Below are 12,608 nucleotides of genomic sequence, written 5' to 3' on the forward strand. Positions count from 1 at the left end.
TAGCACCGGACGCTGGAACAGTGCGTCCTATGCTCCAAAAACAGCCACGTGTCACTAGCCGTTTGAACTTGACCGTTGCCGCCAACGGCTAGCACACGCACGCGCGTCTGGAACAGTAGCACCGGACGCTCTGCTGCTTCACACCGGACGCGTCCTGTGCGCACCGGACTCACACGCAGAGAGCAACGCAAACTTGCAGCAGCACCGGACTCTCAGCGTCCTGTGACACTGGACTGTCCTGTGCGCACCGGACTCTCAACGTCTTGTGCGTGCAGTTCAACTTGTTAGGTTGCTAACTTCTAGCTCCGAACTCCAAATTCGATGATCTTGGACATTTTGGAAAGCTTACTTAGAGTACTATCCAATATATATGAATACTCAATCCAAATCAAAATGGATCAAAGCAGTATTCCAATCTAAAAGCCATCCTAATGTCCGGAGAACACCGAAAGACTTCTCTCTCTTCTCCAAGTTGAACAAAATCAACTTCAACACCTTCTCCTTTGCAAATGTGCCAACACCACCAAGTGTACACCACCATGTGTAAGTGTGTTAGCATTTTCACAAATATTTTCCCAAAGGAGTTAGCCTCTCAACTTGCCACGCCACTCGATCCTAACACGTATGCAAAGTTAGATCGCTCAAGTGGCACTAGATGACCGATATGCAAACAAGTTTGCCCCTCTTGATAGTACGGCCATCTATCCTAAATCCGGTCATAAACTTCTCTACACACCTATGACCGGTGAAATGGAAAAGCCCTAGGTTATACCTTTGCCTTGCGCTTTCCATTCCATCTCCTCCAATGTTGATACAACACATGCACCAACCAATCACCAAATGATATGATCCACTTCATATCATCACACGACCGTATTGGTTCATTGATCTTGACCTCACTTGCTCTTCACCGTTGCCTCGGTCCATCGGCGCCAAGTCTTGCTCAAGCTTCACCGTCACACGCGGTCCCTCGCTTCAAAGCCTCCGACTTGCCCTTCACTCTTGCAACCGGTCCATCAAGCCAAGCCTCATCTTGATCTTCTCCACCTTGGTCACATGACTCTATGTCATGTCTCATATGCAATGAGCTCCTCCATCATCACATCATCACCTGTGGACTAATCTCCTGTGTATCTCATATAAACACTATTAGTCCACCTAAGTTGTCACTCAATTACCAAAACCAAACAAGGACCTTTCAATCTCCCCCTTTTTGGTAATTGATGACAACTCTACAAAGATATGGAAATTAAGCTTTTTCAAGCTAGCACTTCACACAAGTGTAAATTGCTAACTTGATTTGGATTTCATGCTACTTATCCAACATTTAAGCTCTATGTCAAGATTTGGATAAGCACCATAAAACCCTACTAAGTGCTAAGGTGTATAGAATAAACCTTTGTAGTTCGATACCAAATTCGATATCATTTGAAGTATTCGATGTACACCATCCTTAGCACCATGAGTAGCTAGACAACAAAAACACTAGAAACCCTGTGAGATCAACATTAAAAGCAAGGGTCTAGTCTTTACTTAAAGAACATAAGTCTAGCTACCAACCTATGCATGCTAGTTATCATATCATCATTCAAGTTCTATAACTAGCATACACCACACAAGCATGCATATTGTTTTTAGAGACTTATGTAATGCAAGCAAGCATATGAATATGCACAAATCAAATGCAAACAACCAATATTCATGAGCTTGCTCCCCCTACTTATGTGCTCTTTTCCTTAATGTTGCTCCCTTGTCCATGTCCATCTTTGATCTTTCCCCTTTGAAACATATCTTTTGTTGTCCAACTTATCCCATGATTATATCTTTGTTCCAACTTCTCCCCCTTTGTCATCAATTTCCATAAAAGGTATGTGATACCAATTAAATCTTGATACCAATTGAGAAAGAGTGAATCTCATTGTGACAAAGGATTGCATTGGGATAGATGGTTGAGGCTTGAATCTTGCATTTTTAATGGACATCACCATATGTGTTGGAATGACATTTCTTGAATTGCTCTTGAGATACCACATAGGATCTTTTGACCTTTATAATTTGGTGGGGCACTCCCCCTATGTCATAGCATGGGTCATTCACTTGTCAATCTTGTTGGTGTGGGAACTTGCGTCGCTTGATGATCACTTAAAGTTGAGGATCACTTGTGGAACCACCTTCTTATATGATAGATACCATATGTATAAATGTGATATCATTTGAAGTGTCTTGTCCGATACCATATGGGATTCTTCTACCAGTTAAGGTCTTCCAGTATGGAACCACTTGTTTTCTATCTTGAACATTTGCTATCATGAGTACCAATTGTAGGATACCAATTGAGGAAACATTTGAGTTTAGATATCCATTTGCATTGTTGTCTTGTTCTTGTACTCTAATCATCATGAGCTTCTAATTGTAGACTTGAACTATGTTGATTTGCCTAAGCTTCCAAGTCCGGTTTGAACCAATGACAAGCTTTTTCACACCTCACATTAAGGGTTATCTTGCCAATGTTGTACTTGTCACTTGTTAGGAATCCAAAATAGATCAAGTACTTGGGTTCACTAGCTCATGAACAAACTCATATACATACCACTAGATCAACTAATCATTCAAGCAATAGTGGTAGGCTATGAATTGAAAACTTTTCATTTGTCATGCATGATCCTATTAAGCATGTACTATATGCACTAACCGCATACTAGTAAGGGATGAAATGATCATGCACATTGCAATGATACCTTTGCTATGTTGGAGAAGAGGATAGTCACATAGATTCCAATTCATTTCTCCAATAGCAATGTGAAGTCCAACTATAAGCTTGGTGAAGATCAACTATAAATGCCAATTGATAGATCAAATCTTCACCCATATGAAATGAAAACCACTTTATGATCAAGTGCACTATCTTGTTGTGGTTGACTTGCTTCTTCTTTTGACCATTGCTTGCATGAGAGAACTACTAAGAATATCACTTGAAATAGCATGACTAGCTCTCTTTTGGGTTGTTGCTTGCTTTCTTGATCAATCCTTTTGATTGCTTCAACTAAGCATCTCAAATGTCCTTCGGATCACCACTTCCATGTTAGCCTTCCAAGCACCACACTTGGTTTACCCACTCCTCGGGCGGCACGCCCCTCACATAGGGAGAAGTGACCTCTCTCCAAAGAACTATTTTTGACATTCACTTGAATTGCCTTTGATTGATTGATTCAAGTGATGGACTTAATATGATGAGTAACCATGAATTCCTGTTTAAGTCCTTTTCTTTCTACTTGTTTAAGTCCTTTTCTTTCTACCAAATGATTTCCAATAGTCACTAGAACTTAAACTTCATCTTCATCTTGAGTTTGATCTTGATCTTCAATTTGAGTACTAAATGTGTACACCAAGTACATTCCATAATCGAATGACCTTGTACTCATTACTTGTCATGCTTCTAGATCAATTCAAAACCAAACTTAGGTGCCTCAAACACTTGTAAACATGTTTCCAACTTGAGGACCTTTCAATTTGAAGTGACTCTAGATCAATCCAATATTTGTCACTTTTCTGGCAGATTCTGTACCCTTTAAGGAAATATCCATATCTCACAATGTACAGATCCAAATGCCACGAAATTTGGTGGAGATGTGATTTACTGAGTCATCTAGCAGCTGTAAAAATTTGAGCTTCATTTGACTTCTAGATTGCTACCAGATTTCAATTCTTCCACCACTGCTACATGCTGAAAACTGCTGCACTATAGCTGATAAGATCCACTCCAAAACTGAAGTATCTCTTATCCAATTCTCATGAAATTTCTACAGCGTCTTCTATGATAATTGTACAGCATGCATTCCAAATTTCAAGCCATTTCAATAAGATTTGATCACTCAAAAGCAGACTTGATCTCAGCTAGCTCAGATTCTCAATGTTGGACAGATTTCAAGCAATTGAGCTATACTTGTTCAATTTGAACCAAACTTGAAATCAACTTGATTGAATGCATTCACAAGACATATATCCATTCAATCCACTTAATAAATGTTATCTTATGAACTTATCCAACCCAAATCAATCCAAACTTGATTACTAAGCATTTATCCATTCAAACATCTTATAGCAAGCAACATTGCATATATATCCAATTCAATCAACTCATATGCACCCAAATGAATGTGATCAACAAAGATATACCTTGGTTAGCTCATGATCATATAATTTGCAAGCTTCAACTCATGTATTTGCAAGCCATCAAATAATCCAATAAATCACCACAATTTGAATATTTGCACTTGTATGTTGTAGCACATTTGGACTTCACTATCTTGTCATGGCATTGGGTTTGGATGTGCACTAGGCTTCAATACTTGACTCAATCATATGATGAACAATTATAGGATCAATTGAATCAAGTCTCCAATGCCGATGGTACCTACAAACAATCATCCACTTTTTGATGGTACCCAAACTAGTTTGGGTCTTCTCAAGTTAGGTGCAACATACTTAGGCATCGCCTTAGTATGATAGCGGGATGTTTTGCAATAGCAACCATAGAGGTACCATTACCATCCTTTCTAAGCATAGTATTATCATCAATTGAAATAGGCTTAGAATTATTACCTAGGGGACATGAATAAGCCATGTGTCCCCTTTCCCGGCACAAGTAGCAACTTCTCTTTGATTGAGCCTTTTCTTCCTTGCTCATGTGTTGCTTCTCATTGCATTGCCTCTTGAGTGTTGCTTGAGCCTTCTTCTCAGGCTTGGTAGGACACCTCGAGGCAAAGTGTCCATCATTCTTGCACTCAAAACATTTGATGTGAGCATAAGCTTTCTTCTTGTCTTCATTCTTGCTCATCATCTTGGCATCTTGGATTTGCATTAGATGCCTTGCTCTTCCACCCCTTCTTGTTTTCTTCTTCTTCTTCATCAAGTCACCGTGATGGTTGAACTTGACTTGAGCTTGGGGCTTCTTTTCTTGCTCAACTTGTGGCTTAGGTTGAGGCTCTTCTTGTTGCTTCACCAATTGCTTGGTTGGGCACATTGAGGTGAGATGACCCCAAGTGCAGCACTTGAAGCACTTGACATGCTTTAGCCTCTCTTCTTCTTTTATCTTCTTGAGCTTCTCTTTGATTGGGCAACCATTAGCAAGATGACCCATTTCATGGCACCGATAGCACATGAAATAAGAGAGCTTTTCTCTCTCTTGCTTTCTTTTGCCCTTTGTCATCTTCTTCTTGAAGCCAAGGCCACATTTGTCACCATAGTTTCTTTGAGTCTTCAATATATGCTCAAAGGTGACTTTTGAGTAGTAGCACCTCTCTAACTTGTTGCTCAAATTCTTCACTTCCTTTTTGAGCTCATTGTTCTCCTTCAAAAGGTTAGTCTCACAAGACATAGAAGTAGAACAAGCATCTATATGTGAAGAACATGGCATAGATAATAAATCATCACAAGAGGTGGATACATGCTTCTTGCCTACATCACAAGGGTTAGTAACAATATGTGATTGATCATTTGACCCAAATGATGAGCTCTCACTAGTTTTAATTTCTTCATTAGAAATCTTCTTAGTGAGAAAAGCATGATCTTTTAACAAGTTATCATGAGTAACACAAAGTTCCTCATGAATCAATTTTAGCTCCTCATGTGAACAAGTAGTAACATAAAGTAGATGCTTTTTTTGTTCACATGTGGTCTTTAGAAATGAGTTTTCATTTTTCAATTTACTTGTTTTAGCCATCTCATTTCTTAAAGCTTTGGTGAGTCTACATACAAGCTCAAAATTTGGATCATCACAATCAACAATCACACCTCCAATAGATACCTTGCCGTCGTCGTGAGACATGGAGGAATGTGATGAAGTGGATGAGCTTGTAGAAGCATCACTCTCATAGCCATCATCTTCATCTTCACTTGACCATGAGATGGAGCAATCCTCCACAACCACCTTGTTGTGGTCATGCTCAACAACCTCATGTATCTCCACCTTTGGTTCCTCCCTTTTGAACTTGCCATCATCCCATGTGGAGGAATCACCGAAGGTGTGTTTGATAGACTCCCACATTTCATATGCGGTTCCTTTGGAGTTTATCCTATCAAACAACTCAAAGCTCAAAGATTTCATTAGATAACAATAAGCTTCACAATCAAGTTCAAAGAGAACCTTTTGAGATTTGGTGAGATTCTTATGGTCCAAGTTGTGTGTGAGACCATTAGTGACAATCCACCAAAATTTAGGTCCCTTTGCACGAAAATGATCGAGCATGTGATTTTTCCAAAGAGCAAAGTTTGTACCATCAAAAATGTGTGTCTCACAATCATCTATCCCACTTGAAGGGTCGAGATGGCGGACTAGAGGGGGGGTGAATAGTCCTTTCAAAAAAAAATTACGCCGGCTAACCGAAAACAAAAGCGGAATTAAATCTATCGGCCTAGCCAAGACTACACCCCTCTATCTAAGTTCTCTAGCACCTTGAAAAGATCCTAAACAAGCAAGCAAGGTGCTACCTTAGCAAGAGCTCACCTAATCAATTCTAGGAGCAAGGTCACACAAACCTATGCAACTAGTACTTTGCAAACTGTCGACGAAAGCTGGTCGGCAGTCTACCTTGGGGTATACCCACGGTAGTAGTTTATCGGTAGACGGTGCGCAAACTACGAACTCGATGGTGACGCAAGACACGGACAAGCTTTTTATCCAGGTTCGGCCGCCGAGTTGGCGTAATACCTACGTCCTGCGTCTGGTTGTATTGGATTGTGTTGAGAGATAATCTGTCCTAGGGGGGTCCCTTGCCCCTCCTTATATAGTCTGGAGGGCAGGGTTACAGATCTAGAAACTAATCCTAGTCGGTTACAATTGCCACGGATAATTCGATATCAATTCCTATTCTAACCGACTAGAATCCTGCTTGATCTCCACATCTTGTTTCCTTGCGCAAAACTCCGAGCTGTCGGATCAAGCTTTGAACTCGTCCCGCAGTGGGCCAAGCTTCCTGGCTAAAGTCTAGCCGTAAGGGTATAGGGGTTTATACCCCCACAGCTAGTCCCCGAGCACCATGTATTGTGATGCAACACGCCGTCTTGAGCTTCTTCGATCAGCGAGGTTTGTCGTCTTCCATAAGTGGGAAAATCGCCCAAACAGTTGCAACGGTTCCTTGACCAACTCGAAAGACAGTTGATCAACATTGACGTCGAAGAAACAGGTTGTTCGAAGAATGCATGGTGCTCTAAAAAAAAATTTCTTTCCTGGTGAAGTGTGCCCACTTTACCTTCTTGAAAGGTAGAAGCATCAGAAAAGCAAGCAAATTCACCGCTAGGTGAAGTGTGCCCACTTAGTCCCCGAGCCTGGTAGTAGGTGACGTAGGCACGTGGTGCCAGGGTCAAAAGAAAATTCCCCAAAGTAGTTTTGAGACTGAGATGCATCGCTAGATGCATCGTACCGATGTAGTCCCCGAGCTTGCTGGAAGGCGAAGTATGAGCCTTGTAGCAAGGTCTAAAAAAAAATTGAATTTACCAGTCCCCGAGCATGTCATGCTCGCTTGCAATTGAAAAGACCAATCGACCAGTCCCCAAGCACTTAGCGTGCTTCTTGGAATTATATGTTGCTATACTGTACGACCAGTCCCCGAGCACCGAGTGCTCAGTGGTCGGTGCATGCTTTAAAGCTTTGAGCTGATAGACTGAGCGACCAGTCCCCGAGCGTCGAGTGCTCGGTGGTCGGTGCAGTCCTTGAAGTTCTGACTTGATAGACTGGGCAACCAGTCCCCGAGCGTCGAGTGCTCGGTGGTCGGTGCAGTCCTTGAAGTTCTGAGTTGATAGACTGGGCAACCAGTCCCCGAGCGTCGAGTGCTCGGTGGTTGGTGCAGTCCTTGAAGTTCCGAGCTGATAGACTGGACGACCAGTCCCCGAGCGTCGAGTGCTCGGTGGTCGGTACAGTCCCCGAATTGCTGACTCACTAGCGTATGTGTCTTCTTACTTTTGAAAAGATCTTTCCAATTAAAGTTGACGTGACGGGGTCTCCTGACGATATGTCAGACGGATGCATGGAAAGCTGCACCTGGCAACTGTACAACCGCTCTTTGCATGGTTTGAGAAAAGGAAACCATCAATTGGTATGAAAACTCCGCCGCATTAATTGTCTATAATCATTATAAACCGAAACGCCGCGTCCGCCGCATGGCCTGCCCACTTCCCGAGAATACAGGAAGTGGAAGAGGTGGGGTCGCGGGTTTATAAGGGCCTAATAGGACCGCCTGTACCGCTTCTCCTGCCATTGCCTTCAAACCTTCCGCTCTCATCTTCTCCAATCTCCTGCATCTTCCTAACTCCAGCCCACATTCGCACCTCTAATGGCGAAGAGCGACTCCAGGAAGAGGGCCGAACTGATGGCCAAGGAGTGGAAGAAGTCTCGCAGCACCACAAAATCTCTTGGTGACCTCGTCGATATGGGGCTTCTGCATGGCGCAGAGCTCGGCGGCTGGAGGGCACCGGAGGGGGAGAGCTACCCCGACCCTCGCGCCGGTGAGATCGTCGTTTTTGAGGATTTCATCAAGAGAGGCTTTGGTGTTCCTGTTCATCCTTTTCTTCAAGGTCTTCTTTTGTACTATGAGATCGGGATTTGCAATCTGCATCCAAACTCAATTCTCCTTATTTCCACCTTCATCCATCTGTGCGAGGCCTATGTTGGCATAGAGCCGCACTTTGATCTTTTCCGGTATCTTTTCTGTCTGAGGAAGAAGGGAGCAGTTGGAGGCTCCAAGGTTGCAGGTGGAGTATACCTCAACCTTCGTGATGGGATGAAGAATCGCTACCTGCACTGCCCATGGAACACCTCCTTGACCGAATGGTACAGGAAGTGGTTCTACGTCAGGGAGGAACCGGGCAGCTCCACGTTCTGCGACGTGGGGTACGTTCCCGAGAAGAGGACGAGCTGGACCGACCGCCCAAAGTTCGACGGTCAAGTGGCGGATCTGATGAAGCTGATCGACTGGTCGCGCCTGGATGGGCTTGGCGTGGTCGGCAACTTCATTTGCCGCCGGGTGATGCCCTGCCAGAAGAGGGTGCACTCGGCGTACGAGTATGCCGGAAGCGCAGACCCGACCAGGATGCGATCGGAGATCTTGGAGAAAGCAGAGGTACAACAGCTGCTGAACGAGCTGTTTAACTTCGCGGATGGGGGCTTCACCCGTGGCAGTGATCGGGTGCAAGCCTTCAAGTTAGGACGACCAGCACCAAAGGTATGTAGCAGACTCCGTTTGATCATTCGTATATCGTCTGCAGTTGACTCATCTCTGTTGCTTTTGCAGGTCGGTGATGTCGACCGGTGCGTGGTGTATGTATCACTGGCACCGGGGATGGAAGATCCTGTGGGAGAGGTCCCGCCAGAGGAGGACGCTGCTCGGTGTACTCATTACACCAGCAGTGAGGAAGACCGAGCCCGCCCCGTCCCGACCTCCGAGGAGAGGGTAGCGGGGAAAAGGCCATTGCCGGCGGATCCCTTGCCGACACCGGAGCTGCCGGCAGACCTACCGGCGGAGAGCAGCCAAGCGCCGAAGCGTCGTCGGCTCGTGCGGATCGTCGACGACGACGACGACGAGGAGGAGGCTGCGCCGTCGTTGGTCCGACGGCCTCGGAGCCGCCCAGACACTGCGCCGGTCGCCACTGATCGAGTGGCCAGCGGCGCCGCTGCCCCGCAAGTTGCCGAGGTGGGGGCACAGGTGCCGACCGGCCGGGCGAGGAGGAGGTTCACCGCGACCCATCGTCGGTCAGACCTGTAAGTGTTCGACTTACGTATTTTGGACTCCTCCTTTTTTTTAACTTTTGTTCCTGTAGTGCGGCATCGGATGTCGACCCTGGCCAAACTGCCGGCCAGGGAACGGGCGAGCCTGCCCGCGGTTCTGGGGATGCAGCCCCCCAGACCACAGAGCAGCCAACAGCTGCAGTCGCGCCTGGGAGCACCGAGGGGCTCCCGAGCGCGGCGCCGACAACAAGCAGCCCGACCAGGGCTGGAGAGGCTCCCCCAACTGACTCCTCGGAGAAGGGGAGATCTCCGACCGCTCCTCCTGCCGGGGGGAGTGAAGTCCCCCCGCCGCCCCGAGCAGGAGCCTCTTCGGCTGCGGGCTCCCCAGGTCTGGTCCAAGGGCCAGTAATGCCTGGGACCACCACCGGGGGTGACGCAGCACAGGAGGAAGAAACCCGGGCGGCCTCCGACGACGAGGTGGAGGAGATCGAGGGTCGTCCCCGTGATGGCCGCCAACACGTGTATGTGTGGCGCCAACGCGGGGATCACTTTATCGGTCATGAGGAGGTCGCCGAGACCGAAGAGGCCGCCAGGGTGGAGCGCGCGGCCAAGCGCCTTGTCGACGAAGTCAAGGTAAGCGGCTTTTTGTACTGCTGCGCATTCTTTTGCCTTGTCTTGCTTGATCGTTGTATGCTTGCTTTGTAGGACGTAATGAAAACGGCGAAGTACCAGAAACGGTGCTTTGACCAGATAGAAGGCGTCATGGCCGAGAACAAGGCCCTTGCCGCGGAGGTAGACCGGTTGCGGGCGGAGGTCGGGGAGAAGGTGGTCGAGATGAGCGCCGAAAAGGAGCGTCGTCTCGACCTCGCTCGTCGTCTGGCCGACCAGTACCGGCTGCAGGAAGGTTAGTCACACGCTCCGAGCAGTTTCGCGTACTTGTATAGTTTGCTTTGCTGACCAGTTTAGGATTCACGCAGACTTGGAGGAGGTGGCGAGCCTCCAACAAGAGAAGGAGCAGCTCAGCCAACAGCTCGCCGGTGCGCAGGAGTCCGAGCGGCGAGCGGAAGAGGAATTGGGTCGAAGAGACCGGGAGTTAGCTGGTAATGGGTGCCGCCTTGTTGGTTGCTGCCTGCCCCTTTATTTGTCTGGTATGCCGAAAATAATGTTTCGTTTCGTTTGCAGTGCTCAAGGTGAACACCAAAAAGCTCCTGGATGACCTGATCAAGGACCGGGACTCCTGGAAGGCCAACTGTTGCAGGATCTGGAAAGGAGTGTCCCCGGTCCTAGACCTGATCAGTCCCGAGCTCCCGGAGAGCCAGCCCCGCGCGCCGCAGTTGACCCCGGTCGAGAAGGCGCAACGGGCGTGGGACTGGCTCCAGCAGTTTGTGAAGGACGCCGGGGAGTTTGCCGGCGCGCACGTCCTCAGCATGGTGCGCGCCCACTACCCCCTGGTCGACTTGAGCAGGCTGGAGAAAGGGTACCCGAAGGAAGTCGGCCCACAGGAAGCGGACGAACTTTGGGGGAATCTGCTGGACTTGTCGTCGACAGTGATCGGCGACATCAATCTGTGCGGAACGGCCACTCCTCCAGACCAGCCGAGCTCAGATAGGTCGGCCAGGGAGTTGTCGGGCGCGTCCGTTGCTGGAGATGGGCGGTCGACGCCTGCGGTCTCGACCAGCCAGGCGCCGGTGGCCCCGACCCCTTCGTCCGGGCAGCAGGGCCAGGCGGGTGATCAGCCCGAGCAGCTAGGCCAATAAAGTAGTCTGTAGGAATAGACTAGTATCTGCCCGTCAGGGTATTTTATTGTAAACTTTGTATGTAAAGTTTGTAATAAAGTTTTCTTTTTGTCATGACTGTTGTTTTGAGCGCTGTAAAAATATCTGAGTGACGTGTCACCGTATTTGTCTTGGTTGTCGCCAAGAGCATCCATTGCAGGAGTTTTGCCGAGTGCTGTGTATGACAAGGTATAGGCGAAAAATAGAGAATTTTATTATCGAAAATTATAAGATACTTACAAAAGAAAGTCATTAAAACTTTATGGATAGAAACGTCGAAGTTTGTCGATGTGCCAAGAGTTAGGCACTCGTGTTCCGTCTGGGTATGCCAATCTGTAGGACGTAGGTCGTGTGACCTCGGTCACCACGAAGGGTCCTTCCCAGGGAGTGGATAACTTGTGCATTCCCTCCTGGCTTGTTTTCCATCGAAGCACCAGATCGCCGACCACGAAAGAACGGTCCTTGACGTTCCTGTTGTAGTATCGCCTGACTGCCGCGAGATATTTTGCTGTTCGGAGACATGAAACTAAACGCTTTTCCTCCATGCAATTGATTTCGAGTTCTCTGGCGTTGTCGGCAGTCGCCTCGTCGTAGTGCTCGATTCTAGGAGATCCGAAGTGTATGTCGGACGGCAGGACCGCCTCTGCACCGTATACCATGAAGTAGGGAGACACCCCTGTGTTTCGACTGGTCTGGGTTCGGAGGCCCCAGACTACTGCCGGCAATTCTCTCATCCATCGACCGGGTGCTCTGTCGTTTTCGGTGTACAGCCTCTTCTTTAGGGCGTCAACGATCATTCCGTTAGCACGTTCGACTTGACCGTTGGCACGTGGATGTGCTACTGACACATATTTTATGACTATGCCTCTGTCATCGCAGAAATCCCAAAAAGTGGTGCCAGTAAACTGAGTGCCCAGGTCGGTGATTATGCTGTTCGGGATGCCGAATCTGTGTATGATTTGATTGAGAAACTCCACAGCCTTCTCGGAGGTTGCCTTGACCAGGGGCATGTATTCAATCCACTTGGAGAACTTGTCGATTAGCACGAAGACAAACTTGAAATTGCCCGGGGCTGGTTTAAATGGTCCGATCATGTCAAGCCCCCAGCAAGC

Source organism: Sorghum bicolor, chromosome 8 (assembly GCF_000003195.3).
Source record: "Sorghum bicolor cultivar BTx623 chromosome 8, Sorghum_bicolor_NCBIv3, whole genome shotgun sequence".
Lineage (NCBI taxonomy): Eukaryota > Viridiplantae > Streptophyta > Magnoliopsida > Poales > Poaceae > Sorghum > Sorghum bicolor.